This window comes from Aethalodelphis obliquidens, unplaced genomic scaffold (genome assembly GCF_003676395.1).
Source record: "Aethalodelphis obliquidens isolate GAN/ISIS:26980383/991018 unplaced genomic scaffold, ASM367639v1 scaffold23, whole genome shotgun sequence".
NCBI lineage: Eukaryota > Metazoa > Chordata > Mammalia > Artiodactyla > Delphinidae > Aethalodelphis > Aethalodelphis obliquidens.
In genome coordinates this window covers 4,655,316-4,670,384 of record NW_020837967.1, presented here as the reverse complement: position 1 = coordinate 4,670,384, position 15,069 = coordinate 4,655,316, and the positions used below count along the sequence as shown (strand labels likewise).

General features: G+C 33.7%; 1 non-coding gene across 1 annotated transcript; it reads left to right on the top strand.

Annotated features, from left to right (window-relative positions):
• The first annotated feature begins 455 nt into the window (after positions 1 to 455).
• LOC113628464 (U6 spliceosomal RNA) lies at positions 456 to 562 on the top strand. The gene has a single exon (XR_003436109.1). It is a non-coding gene; the product is annotated as a U6 spliceosomal RNA (small nuclear RNA).
• Positions 563 to 15,069: the final 14,507 nt, after the last annotated feature.

The window sequence follows — 15,069 nt, the reverse complement described above, 5'->3', positions numbered from 1 at the left end:
AAGCAAACATCAGTGTTGTAGAAGCATTATAGGCAAGAATTTCTTCCTGATTTTGGAACACTTGGTAACGCTCTAAAAGACAAAGAGGGTGCAGAGTTATTTGAATCTGTGTGTATACAAATACATTCAGATATATGAGGGGACACGTGACATCTGGGACCATATCACTATATGGTTTTATAGCTTGATGTTGGGAATTGGGAGATGATGCTGTATGAAACATATCTAAATTTTGCATGGGATAGCATTTTCCTGTGCCCTGTATGTATGCCAATTAATGCACAATGATGAATGTCGGTTGCATTTGATATAAGTCATTTAAGGAGTAGAATATTAAACATTTAACAACTAAATGGAGTGTTTATGGCTTGTCCACACCTGCCTCCAACTTCCCCCCAAAAGAAGACAGTAGAGAAAGAACTCCTTATGTCCTTAAGGCTTTAAAAATAAATGCAGTGCTCACTTCAGCAGCACACATACTAAAACTGGAATGATACAGAGAAGATTAACATGGTCCTTGAGCAAGGATGACATGTACATTCTTCAGGTGTCTCATACTTGTTAACATGAGGCAAGTTTTTAAAAGGTTGAATTCTGTCTCTAGTCAACAAAAGTTTTTAGATAGAAAAAAAAAAAAACCTGTCAAAACCAGTCACATCTGTGAATATTTTTTTTTTTTTAACGAAATCTGTGTGTTGTGAGTATATGTACTTCGGTATGAAAGTATATGACTTCCAGAAATAATAGATAGTTAGAAAGACAGACAGATAATAGAATCTCAGGTGCAAAGTGGACAACTTTTTAATTAAATGAAAGATGAACAAAAAATTTTTATTGGCAAAAAGATTTTAGTCATATAATAAAATTCTTAGACTTCTAACTCTAATCTACACTTAAATTCCTTGTCTTTTTTATAAGAACTTGATAAAGAAACCAAAGCCATTATTTGCTTAAAGTTTTGTAATTCTATGAAATAGTTCCAAACAATTAAACTTTAAATAATAAATATTTCATTTTTTATACTGTATACTGAAGAAGACAAAGAGAAAGAAGCCTAATATTCATTGAAAGCTGCCTAGTTAGTACCTGGTATTAAATACTTTACACGTATTATTTGTCTGGTTTTAGAGAAGTTCCTAAGCTATTAAAATCAAAATTATGATCATTTTGCAATATTTCCAAGTCACTATTGAAAATATAGCAGACGTTCAAATTAGAAATCAGTTTTAGGGACTGAATATTTTGTAAGACAAAAATATATTCTGTTTACTGAAAAAACAATCATGAATGCAGTTTGCATCTTGCCAAATCTTCTTATCCTCGGCTTGGTTTGTGCTGCAATGGCAGGGGCTGTCAGCAGAGTAAAGTGATTGAGTGGATAGTGTTTGAGAAAAACTCTTTAAGAGCAGAAAAAAGAAGTAGCTCCACATTCCAGAAGGCTATACTTTAAATCTTTATTTTACAGGGTATTTATGTATTTTCATATTAAATACATAAGAGTTCAAATTCTGATGAGAGTAAGTGATAAACATCAAGCAAACTCTAAAGTATTTAATATTTGGAAAATTCTTTGAAGAATGGCTATTCATATAAAGGATTTATGTTTTCAGCCCGTTTTCTCCTTTCCCAGTCTTCATGGTTCCCTGGGCATTGCCAAAGGGAAATTTTAAATCCAATTAAATGCACAGATTCCATAATTTGCCTCTGCTCTTACTTTGCCTTCTTAATACTTATTTCACTTGGTTAATATTTGTTCTCAGCTATTTCCTCATTCTCTGTGTTGAACCAGTTTTTCTGAAAGTCCACATTTTCTATAGGCTTCCAAACTACATAAATAAAAATGTTCTTAACTAAGGTCATTAAAAGGTTCACAGAAATTCTGTCATGATTTTAGGAATAGTCAACAATTCAGACATGAGCACCAATAAAAAGTAGCTGCCAAATGGAAAGCCTGAGTTCTTGAGTCCATTTCCTTCTATCGCTTGTAAGTTAATACTCACTGATAAAATACTAAAATGCCAGGAAGCACATCAAGCATCTGAGACAATGGAATGAACTGCCAGAGATTGGCAACAGAAGAACCGGTGCAAATATGGGTGTTGTGTGACTGGGATAAAATATCACAATGTGTGCCTAATTTTTTTTCCAATCTGATTCTTATGCACAAATCAATTAAATGAGACTAAAACACCAAGAAAATAATAACAAATACAAAAATGCCAGATACTTATTAACTTGTAGGTGAATGTATAGACTCTAAGTAGAAACAACACCATTTAATGACTTTTAGATGGACAATTTCAGATTCTATGTCTTAAACATACAAAAGGGCTTCCCTGGTGGCGCAGTGGTTGGGAGTGCGCCTGCCGATGTGGGGGGCGCGGGTTCGTGCCCCGGTCTGGGAGGATCCCACATGCCGCGAAGCGGCTGGGCCCCTGAGCCATGGCTGCTGGGCCTGCGCCTCCGGAGCCTTTGCTCCACGACGGGAGAGGCCACAGCAGTGAGAGGCCTGCGTACCGCAAAAAAAACCAAACAAACAAAAAAAAAAGTTTTTTTTTTTCAATAAAATGGGGATGAGAAAAAGGAATAGAAAGGAAAACAAACAGAGAAGAGTTTATAGAGTGAGAGTGAAATCTGGTTTAACAAAAACCTGAATGTTATAAAAGTAGGTTAAATCTGCTCTTTTTTTGATGGCATTTTCCTCCAATTATTTATTATTTCTTATTATTTACCTTAAGACATAACATTGAAGCCTCTTATATGATCACCTCCTAAGTTTTTATCTGCAAGGATTAAATGTAGTTTTATAGCTAAATACTATACTATAGTATTTAGCCTATTAGAAGGACAAGATCCTATTAGTGTTTCCTTTGTATGAATATTACTTAGGTCAGCCATCAATTCTTTTGGGTTAACTTAATTTAAAGTGAATGTATCACCATTTTTCCTACCAAACTTCTTGTTTAACATATTAATTTTACAGTTAAAATAGATTAATCCAGACTAACCTTTTTTCTTAATTAATCAGAAATTTTTATTACATCATTATATCTTAGGTGAGGGGGGGATACTTAATTTTAGCCATTTTTGTATGAAAAAGCATCCAAGAAAGCCATAATGGATGTTTCAATAGCCAGATCATGTTGAAAACAGAGTTTGTTTGGGGGATCTCCTTACTTAGTTTCTGTCATTGTCTCTCTTCCTTTTAGATCTCACTTCCTTTTTGGGCATTTCAATGCACTTCCAAAAATCTGCCTTATAGTTTATATTGTTCACTGTACTGTTCTGTATTGTTCAAATACCTCATTTCCATACCCTACCAAACCCTAATGAGAACTTTCTTGGGGTAAGATATTCATTTGTTTTCAGTGTTATATTTCTCAGTTTCGAATACAGCGTCTTATATAAATACATTCAGCATGCAGCAGTTATTTATTGAGTGCATACTATAAGCAGGCAGTATGCTAAACCAAGAGGCTATAGATAAGAACAACACAGAAAAAACCTTTTCCTTACATTGCATGTAAGATACTTAGAAAGCAGCATACAACGGACTCCGCTTAATTTTGTAGTTAGACCTGGATTCAAATCCTGCTTCAACTCCTATAAGTTATTTCTGTTTCAGTTTATTCATCAGTAGAAAAATAGATAGCACTTACCTAAGAGGTTTGCTGCAAGTTCCAAATTGGATTATTAAAGTAAATCTCTTAATATGATGCTGGGATATGTGAAGTTTATAATAAACGGAAGTTGTATATTATTTAATGTGTGTTAACTTGTTTGTATCATTTTTTTCTATAATGCTATTGACACACTGGCATGACTGCATGTTTAGGCAGATATGTACAGGGCCATTGGGTAAAATATTTATGGCATAACATTGTCTTATTAATGAAACCTATACCACATCTGTTCATTGATTTTGGTAAGGTAAACTTCTATACGTTTCTTCCTGAGGAACATTTCAATATTTAATTTCGTGAATTTTGCTGTGTTTATGCTTAAAAGTTCTGTGATTCTTCAAGAACAGAAATATTATCATTTATATTTTTATCTTTTCTAAAAATATATTTACTTTATAAATTTTAATCCTTTTTTTACCTTAAGTTCATATTAACTTAAAGTGTGCGATAAGGATCCAATTTAAAGGTTATTTTCCAAGAAGCCAAGTGTCCCCAAATTATTCGATGAATATTACATCTGCTTATATAAAGATCATAATATATTCATGATCATAACATTTATACCTGCTAGGAATAAGAATTATATTGTTACTTATATCACTTATGGCATTGCTTATGGTATAAGCATATATAGAGACCTAACTTATTTCTTTCAATGTGAGCATTGTGTTTTGTTTGGTGAGCAAATATGTTTTAAACTAATATCAATATATAACACAGTAATTTCAGATTCAAATATCCCATTCTTCGGTTTTTAAATATTATTTATCTTTACCCTACTGATGTGCGTTTTTAGGGGAAAGTTTCAAGGGATGTATCCATGAGCAGTTTATGTCCTGAATCCTGCAGATCTAAGCATAGAAATCATTCTGTTACGCCCCACATATTAACTACTTTGTTCTTGGTCAGAATATTCTTGTGCCACAATATTTTTCTCTGAAAACTTTGTTCTCATTGTGCATTGTGTTCTGGGCACTCTGAGTTAAATAGGATCTGAAACCAGTATGACTTTATTTTTACTCTTTGCTCAAACAGTAGTGAATTTTTTCTTTAAACTTAAAATTCAAAAACTTTGCCAAGTTTATTCTAAGTCACTTAATTTGTGTGTGTGTGTATGGGGGGTGCAGGTTAGTGAACTCTACTGACTCATAAACTCAAGTAGTGTCTCTTCTTGTTTTGTTTTGTTTACTTTTGCTAAACTCATGAAAAGTGTTCTCTTAATGAATGGTTGTTTAGCTTCATTTGTTTTAATTCATTCCCAATGGCTGCCAGTTATTTATATATTTTGTTTTCTTTCTTCTATAGCATCTATTATTATTGTTATCATTATTATTATTACAGTTTTTCTTTATTTTTAGATATCTGTAATCTTTATTAGTGATTTCATTTTCTACCAGGCCAATTATGTTCTTTACTACAGCTGAAGCCAAATTTAATTTTTCCATTGTGGCATTTTTTTCTCTCCCATATTCTTTTTATATCTTTGCCAGCAACATTTATACTTCAACATTCTCCCTATTCTCTTTTCCCATTTTATATGTATTTGACATACTTATGGCAAATACTTTTTTTCTTAAGTGAAAACTGCATTTATTGGCTTAAGGTCAATGTTTTTTTATCCTTGAATGAGGTAAAATCTAACACTATTGATATTTGCAAAGGACATTATTCTCTCCAATGGATATCACTTTCTATCTTTGTGTTTCTAGAATCTCATAATCATTTTACTGCTCTCCCCAATGATGTGTATCTTCCCTAGACAAATTTCAGGATCAAGCAAACATTTAAATAGCCCGGTTACACAAAAGTTAGGCAGAATGTTATCCTGAGTCTCCTGTCCTTTATTCTAAATATTAGAAAATGTATTAGTTCCTAGATAATTTTAAATATTCTATAAATTCTCAGAATGAATTATTCTCAGGCTTTTGCAGTAGTCTACTAATTCCTGCTTTTTCCTTGCAGTACTCCTTAAATTCATCAATTTTCAGTCCTGTACAAGGGAAAGTTGTAGACTTCCATAGACTGATGAGAGATAGTGACAAGGGTAGGATAGGGTAGTCCTGACCAACTCTGAAATGAGAACTGGGAGTTAAGAGAAACCTCAAACTTTCTCACCGGCTCCTTGAATTACAGTCTTTATTGGATGTTATATTGGTGGCTAAGACCTTCCTTTCTGTATTACAGTGTTCTAATTTCATATATTCAGACATAGGTTAGTTTCTAATCATTTATTAACTGACTTATATAATCTTTCAGCCCTGAGATTTAAATGTATTTCATCAGTATTCGTGGTTTCATTGGTTGTTATAATCTATTTTTCTGTATTTTCATGAGTACACAAAGGTCTGGCACAAGTAGGAAGCTATCATCTGAAAGTTACGCCATTACTTTCTAACACAGATTTCAAAGTCTTTAATAATAGTTGGTAATGGTCTTTACTTCCTGTTGATACATTTGCTTTAATGATTAAGATTTATCGTGATATTAAAAGCTCTCAAATAAGGAAAAAATTAATGTAATCCCCTTTCAGAAAATTTCACATGAATTCAATAGCTGATGATACGCCTTTGAAAAAAAAACTCTGAGAAAATAATTTTTCTTGAACTTTGGAGAAGTGTAACTTGAAAGAAAAGTAGACTTTTGTTTTTAAATTCATATTTTTATGATTATGGAACAAATTTTGTGCAACTATATAGAAAAATATGAAATTCCAATTTAGAATTCCATCATGAAACTACACCATTCTAATTTCTCCATGCCACGGTTTGTTAATATTCCACAAAGTCCCAGGATGCAACTATAAGACTGCATTCAAATCTATGAACATGAGGCAATCATGCTCAGCAGAGTATAACAATAATTATAATAGAGATTAAATAAAAATAATTAGAAAAAGTTCATCTAGTTTTGATGTATTAATTATTCTGACCCTGTTCTATTCAGAGTCTAATTATCTGGTTCAGTGAAAATGCCAAGATTTCTACGACTCATAAAAATTACATTCAAGTAATTATGTCAGCAAACTAAACAGTATTCATTTACCATGCCTTTTTATGCACACATTTGAATATGCTTTTTTAACTGTTTTTGCTCTTTGTTCCTATTCATGGGAAATAATACCTGTAGAGAAATTTGAAAGTCAGTTGCACTCTGAGCGTAATGTGCAATTCTTGCTGATATTCTTCTTTTGTAAGACTGCTGTAAGTCTCATATAACCTTTGTTTAAAAAACATGAATTAAAGTTCACTCTTCAGTTGTTTCAAAGAAATCTTTAAAACCTGTAGCTGTAGTTAAAAAAAATTTTTTTTAAGCAGTAATACAAAGCATATCTTAGAAAGTTTCTTACCTTCGGTAGCTCAGAAGCTGACTAAATGGACCGCCAGAGTTACTTTTGCTACCCTTATTTCTTTTAAAGACATACTATGGCATCCTATAAAAGAGTCTGTATTTAGAAAAAAATATATATGTGTGTGTGTGTATAAAATCTTAAACTCATCAGCAAAGTGATAGTATACTTAAAGATTTCAAATCACTCAGCATTTTTAAGCCATGAGAATTTTTACGTTTTTATGGCCCAGTTAGGGATTTCTTAATGCTCACAGCTCAGTAACATCATGTAACAAAGACACAGAATTACATTGGTGAGGAAATCAATATCGATTACATCCCTTATACTCTTTTACTATTTTAGTGAAATATTTGATAGACATTTTAAGCAAAAATTTGTTGCCTGAAGTATTCAGATTATTGCTTTACTTCTGTTTTCTTCTTCATGTGGGTAGACAAACACAAATTTAGTTGAAAATATAACCTTCAATTAGATTCACACTGGGAAGAATATATTAATGGTTAAAGTTTGAACTCTTTCTTTGGTGTTCTAGTAATAAGATATACTTATGATACACACAAATATGTCTGTAGTTATAGCCCATTTGTTAAAGGGGGAAATATGTCTTCCTTGATTCTCAGTTTATCTTTCAGGAGCTACAAACTGCTTCCAAACTTTATCCAAGATGGGGAGGGGCAGAAGAATCAAGGAATGCTATTAAAATGGATGGAGTTGAAATGAGACCAAGATGAGAAGGAGTTAGAAAAATTTACATAAAATATACCCACAACCAAGGCATGGCTACCATGGCTCTGCATTCATTTAATGTAGATGTCATCTAGGTAAAGTGGAAGTGAGATTAGTGATGGAGCTGGCATTGGAGACAAGTGGTCCCAAAGACATGATTCCTTTGTGTTTTATATTCATAGAAATGATGCTGCTAGGACCTCCACAGTAGAATTTTCTCATAGTCTCTACTTTTGAGCATACATTGAGTTGTTTGTCAATTATAATAAGGTGTCATGAGAAACAATAAAACTTTACAGAGAAAACGTCCTTCTTTGAATTTGTCAGCTATACTCAGTATGTTAACATGTCCTGAAACACCAGACATTGGAAATGAAGCACTAACATTTTATAAGTAGCAGTCTGCATCTAGGCTTTATGTAGAACGAGGACCTAACTTTTTTCACACATTCATATAATCACATATATACAGAGTATGTCACTTTCCCCCAACTCTCGACATAGTTGAAGGGTTAGGAATAATTAGCTGTTGTGTGTTTTGATGTAGAATGTCTCATTTTGACACCTGTTAAGTTGTCCCCTTGAGCACATTGCTCTTTATTGTTGAGATATAGAAAATAAGATAATAATAGGAATGTATGCTTGCAATTCACCACCTAAATACATGGCCCTAACAGGCAAGGTTGTGAATAGGATTTGACAGTGGCTTCAGTAGAAGGAAAGCTCATCTTATCTGGTTTGGGTGACCAATCTTGCCACATGCTGTGCCCGCCTTATCATACCTTATCCTCCTGGGATGAACAAAATTCCCCAAGGTTGCCTTTAGAGTACTCCTCCCTGCATTTCAATCAGCTGCTCAGTTGATGGGCCCCATGTACAATATCTCGGGGTAACTTCCGGTGGCACTGGGAAGACAGCTTTGGGATCTCTCTCCACCCCTTCAATTTGTATAGTGTTCCCATCCTGCTGGTGGCTCTCCCCCCCCCCCCCCACCGAACTTGACCTAGAGAGCTAGCGCCCTTCTCAAGAGTCTGTTTAAACCTGAGTTCTAGATGCATCCCTTTGGTGCCCTTCCTTCATTCTTGGTGAAGGGCTGTCATTTTGGAGCCAGAGATATTGTTGTACACAGTCAAGGGTAGAATTAAAACTATAGAATCAGGCTGCTTGCCTTCAAAGCTTTTCCTTAACAGCTCAATGATCTTGAGCAAATTACTGAACCCCTATTGTCTGCCATGTCCCCTACTTCATAGGTTTTTTGAGATTAAATAAGTGAATATATGTGAAGCCCAAGAAAAGGTCTTGGCAAACAGTCGGCACTGTGTAAGTGTCAGCCATGAAACAACAATACTATTTTACATAAAAATGTTACTATGAATTGTCATTATCATTCCCTATTTAGTGATTTATTTAATAAACCAAGCCCCAAATCTACTAAATTGGGCTCTTGGTACTCAAGCAAGTAAGTTACAAGTCCACAGTTTTTCTTCTCTGTCAAATGTGTGGCATTTGCAAATGAAAAGCACTTTGTATTTCAGATTGTTATCCCAATTACATATTTTAAAACTTGCTGAGAAGTTCAATTGCCTTCTTTTGTTTTAGGCTATGTCTACCTTTCACCCAAGGCAGGGATAACATTGGCTCAGGTTTGAAAGGTCTCTACTGGATACAAAGAAATATGAAAAGCAAAAAATTTCATTTTAAAAATTATACATTTTCATGTATAAATTTGTGCAATGTAGATGCTTGATGACATAGAAAAAGAAGTCTTTATGGCTATTAATAAAGCAGCAGCTTCCCCTTCTTGAAATCCGTTCACATGCATTGTATGCGATTTTTTTAGGGACTTTTTCTTGAAGGCTCTCAATCATTTTAACTTCTTTATAGAGTAGACCTTATCTTCATCATGCAGACAGTGAAACTGATACTCAGAGAAGGTAGATGATTCTATGTTAAGTAGTAGCAAAAGCAAGATTTAAATTCATGTTTTCTACCCAGTTGCCCATCAACAGATTAATGGATTAAAAAGATGTGGCATATATACACAATGCAACATTATTCTACCATGAGAAAGGAGGTTATCCTGCCATTTTTGACAACATGGATGGACAATGAGCATGTTACGCTATGTGAAATAAGTCAGACAGAGAAGGACAAACACCGTATGATGTCACTTATATGTGAAATCTAAAAATGTCAAACCTCTAAAAAATAATAATAATAAAAAAATAAAACTGTGGTTACCAGGGGATAGGGGTGGGTAAATAAGGGTTAAAACTTGTAACAAGTATTAAATAAGCCATAGAGATATAATGTACAGTATCTTGAATATAGACAATAATGTTGTACTATCAGTATGTAATGTAAAAAATATTCATACAAGAGCAACCGTATTACAATATATACATGTATCAAAGTGACATGCTGTACACCTTAAATTTACACATTGTGATATGTCACATTTATTCAATTTTTAAAAATGTGTGTTTTCTGATGGTCAGTGACATTCCATGCACCATAACTGCCTCCTGTTTACCTTCCATCTAGTGTCTATTTCACTTCCCTTCTATGCATTCCTCATCTAGTCATCAAATGCCCTCATCACATGGATCTTAGAATTCTAAAATGTAGTCAAGCACTATAACCTACTGCAACTGCAATGCTTTCTCCTTGTCTTTTGTGATTCTCTATATAAGGAATTTATGAGTTTGTTTTTTTAATCGTTGGATTCATATCTCATAAGACCATTTTATTCTATCCCTTTAATAGTGGGAATTGAAAACATTTTCATTGACATAATTTACTTTGGTTGTTGTACTCAGGCCATAGGGAGGTGGTTTTGGTGTCAGAATAGATTTGCTGTCTGAAGGTTTAGGATGTGCAAGTTCTTTAGATCTCAGTAACTATCTGCCTATTTACTTTGATTGTAATAACTGTTACCCAGAGGAGGTTCATGGTCTGATTGATGTGCAACTATTTGCATATATATTCCTGAAGGAATGTGTATTCTAAGGCAAATTTATAATGGTAATAGCAAAGAAATAAAAAGTAGCATGTAAAATCTTTAATCATCATTATTTTTTAAAAAGGGTTTTTTTAAATTAAAAGCCAAACATTTCAGGAATAAGAAGCCACATTAAAATTTTGCATAGAAAAATTCATATTAATCTGTACATAAGCCTTAGATGGTTACATTTTAATAACTTCTATAAAGGAGGGCAGAAGGAAACCAAGATAATAGTGCCACATTTTATTTACCTCAAAATAATTAGCAGAGGTAGATGAATTAATTTAAGCTTTTACATATTACTGTTTTAAAACGAAGGTGACCATCTGACTCACCTAGAAAAATGCAGTGCACTTTGCTCAGCTTTCTGGCAAATGGGGGAGAGGGGAAGGCCCAGACTACTTTATGTAAGAAGACTAGCTTAGAAAAAAAAAGAGGTTGGTGAATTTCCAAACTTAATACATACATGGTAACAAGTATCAGAAACAACAGAGAGATGGTAATAATAGTAAAGGTGCAATTTGCATTTATGAGGAGAACATTATAATATTTTATTACTAGTATATTCTATACCCAAATCTCTAGAAGTACTGACTGTCTCATGTTTGAAAACCTCAAGGAAGTATACTTCATATGTGCATAAATACATATATTCAGTCATACTTTTATTGCACATAGGATGTATCTTTTTATATTGTAATAATGAAATCTCTCTCTTGAGAAAAATATAGAAAGGTAAAGCAAAGACTTTTTTAAATTAAAGGAGAGATTTTGTTCATGTTCTCCTAGTAAGTATTATGCCTTTTTTATCTGGACACATTAAAATTCTAAAGGTAAGTGGATATTTGTCAATATAGAAATACGGGATCTTAAACTTTTGAAGTGTTGGAAGCAGAAACTAGGAGGAAATTAGGCCTTTGCAGCTCTAAATTTTATCATGGCCTCTTATGAAATCTTAGACTTTCAACTTTTTAAGATCTTAGATCCTTCACCTAAAAATAGTAATATATGTACTAGATGACATTTAAGCTCCCCTCATTCTGTTTATTATAAAAAATATATTATAACTTGGAGTATATCTTAGACACACCTTGAAGACTTTGTTTTAATAAAATCTCAGTGGAGAAAGATATCGCTCTATTGAGATTCAGGTCAAATTTGTAAGCTAGTTTAGGCAACATAATCCTTCCTCATTTCTTCCAAAGGAATACATTTTGATCCCACCAAATGCTATTTTATCTTAAAATATTTTTGTGGACAGTTCTTGTATGAGAAGAAAAATTTTTTCCAGTAAACATCTGTGCGTGAGTCACAGCTATCCGTTTCTCTCTGAATAAAATCTTTAATTACGTCTTGCTTTTAGCTTATCCCTAATGAAAGAGAGGTTAACTTGTTAAGCTGGGAACTGATCCCAATGTAGAAATTAAGGTTTTAATGTATTTAGAGATTGTAGATCTTTTTCAGCTGGGGAAAAATAGACTGACCCCCCAAGGTGTAATGTCTTATAACTTAACTAGGCCTCTAAGCACATGTGGTGCTTAAATTCTTCAATAAATTAGCTCAGTTTACCTCTTCCTAGCTAATAAATTCAAAGATGCTTGGTTTTGATAGGTTAGAAAAGTTTGTGTATCTGGAATATCAACAAATAACTAACAAAAACATTACATGAAGTATTTCAAGTTGAACGTTCTTCTCTTTGTGTTGCAGACAAACTACTGAAATATTTTCATCTTGTACATATATGAAAGGAAAGGAAATATATACCCACTTTGTTCTATTTTTTAAAAATATTAAATATGTTAAATAGAAAAGCATTAAGCAGTAAGTACCAGCACACACCCAAGCTCATATCATCCAAATATAAAATATATTAGAAAAAACAAATGAAAACAGTTTACCATACTTGTCACTTTCCTTTATTCTTTAAGAAGTCAAACAGTAAAAGATCCGACTTAAGCATTGTCATCCATACTATTTTCTCCCTCTCAGATATAACAATGATATTGACGTTGATGTTTGTTTTTTCTATCTACATTCTTATACTTTTGCTTCATATGCATACTTTATATTATATATAGTATTTTGGTTTGCATTTAAAATTGACATAAAGAAGCCCATATTACATGATGTTTTCATAACTTTTTAATCATATAATATTCCAGAGATATATACATGTTGATTAATGTATACATGATTCATTAATTTCAACTGCTTTATTATGTTGTAAGACTATACCACAGTTTTTTATCTCATCCCCTGTTGATATAATTTGATATTTTTCTATAGTTTTTCTTGATTACAAACAATGCTTCTGTGAACATCCTAGTACATTACCAGTACATCTTAGTACATTGTACATATGTACATACATTGTACATAGTACATATAGTATTGTACATAGTACGTATAGTACATAGTACATATAGTACATAGTACATATAGTACATATAGTATTGTACATAGTACATATTGTACATAGTACCTATAGTATGTACTATATGCCAATAGTTCTTCAAGTTATAAAGCTGGTAAAATAATTTCTAAATCATATATTTACCTTTTTTTTTTGGCGGTACGCGGGCCTCTCATTATTGTGGCCTCTCCCATTGCAGAGCACAGGCTCTGGACGCGCAGGCTCAGCGGCCATGGCTCACGGGCCCAGCCGCTCCGCGGCATATGGGATCTTCCCAGACCGGGGCACGAACGTGTCCCCTGCATCAGCAGGCGGACTCTCAACCACTGCGCCACCAGGGAAGCCCTACATATTCATTTTTGTTAGATATTTTCAAATTTGTTTTCAAAATGGTCAGCCAATTTCCATTCTGATTTGCAGTATATAAGAGATCCACTTGGTATTATGAATCATAATATCTATTTCCTTTTCTAACTATCTATCCAGCTAGCTATCTATTCATGTATAAAAGATATTTTGTTCTTTTGGTAATTTGAATTTTCAGAAAATTAAGTTTAAGCATATATTCATATACTGGCCATTTAGTTTCTTTCTTCTCTGAACTGCGCTCATTGAGTGGGAAATACTGAGTAAAGAGATGAAAAAGTAGGGGAACAAGCCATGCAGATGTCTGAAGGAAAACTTGCACAGGAAGGGAGAAAAACATATACAAATGTCTTCATGGGGGAGTATCTGATAAGAGGGATTAGTATAACTAGAGAGCAATTAGTAGATGAATTCAGGAAGGTAAGGGATGATAAGGAGTGTACATTGGGAAAAGTGTGGTAGACAATTAAAATAATTTTGCCTTTTACTCTGAGTGAAATATGAGGTCACTGGGTGGTTTTGAGTAAATCAGTGGCATGAATAATTTAATTCTAACAGGACCATTCTGACTTCTGTGGTGAGACTATATGTCATGAAAAAGAGCAGAAGCCAGGAAGCTAGTGATGGGGTTATTGCAAAAAAACTAGGCAAAAGATAACAGTGGCTTAGATCAGGGTGACAGCAGTGGAAGTAGTAAAAACTGGTAAAAATTTGAATATGTTTTAAGATAGACTTAAAGAATGTATTGATAGATTAGAGGTGGACTGTAAGTGAAAAGGATGAGTCAAGGATGGCTCAAGCTACTTGGGTTGAGAAAGAAGAAGAAGGAAGTTGCTATGTACTGAGATGTGTTCTGAATTCTAGGCATTTCAAAGAATTTTAAGATATCAAACAAATAGATATGGTTAGAGTGGAATAAGTGTTTGTAGTAGAATCAGAAAACTTCTGATTTTTGAGTAGAGACATAAAATGAGGGCTCCGATGGAAGAGTCAATAGTTTCAGGTGGATTTCTGTATCTGGCAATGGAAGGTCAACTACCTCCCTCCAAGAACTGTCAGAAAAACCGATGTGGGATGGGTTAGGGGGAGATTACGTGTAAAGTGTCTTTGAAGTCATTGGAGAACTACCAAGAAATAAAGACTGTGGGTCCAAGATTCCAAATGGTGGTGACCCTGCTCCTAGTGCTGCTGTTTATTTCAAGGCATCTTCGGCTTCCAGAGCAAAAGCTGATAGGTTGAGAAACTCTACCAAAGTGACAAAGAGGCTGCGAGGCTGAAAAGAGATTCTAGCGGTCTCATTAATGAGGGGATAAAAGTTGTCATTCCACTACTGCCAAGAGGAAAGGGCTACCATAAAAACTGCAGGGGTTCTGTTGTACTGTGAAGTGCTTACCAAAGGAATATGTGTCCTAAAATGGGAGTAGAACAGTGCTTAGAAGGACTGAAGCCCCTCTTTGAATCATCTTAATCTCTAATATCCTAAATTGATTTGTGATTGCTAGTGCCCATAATCTGTCTCCATAAACAA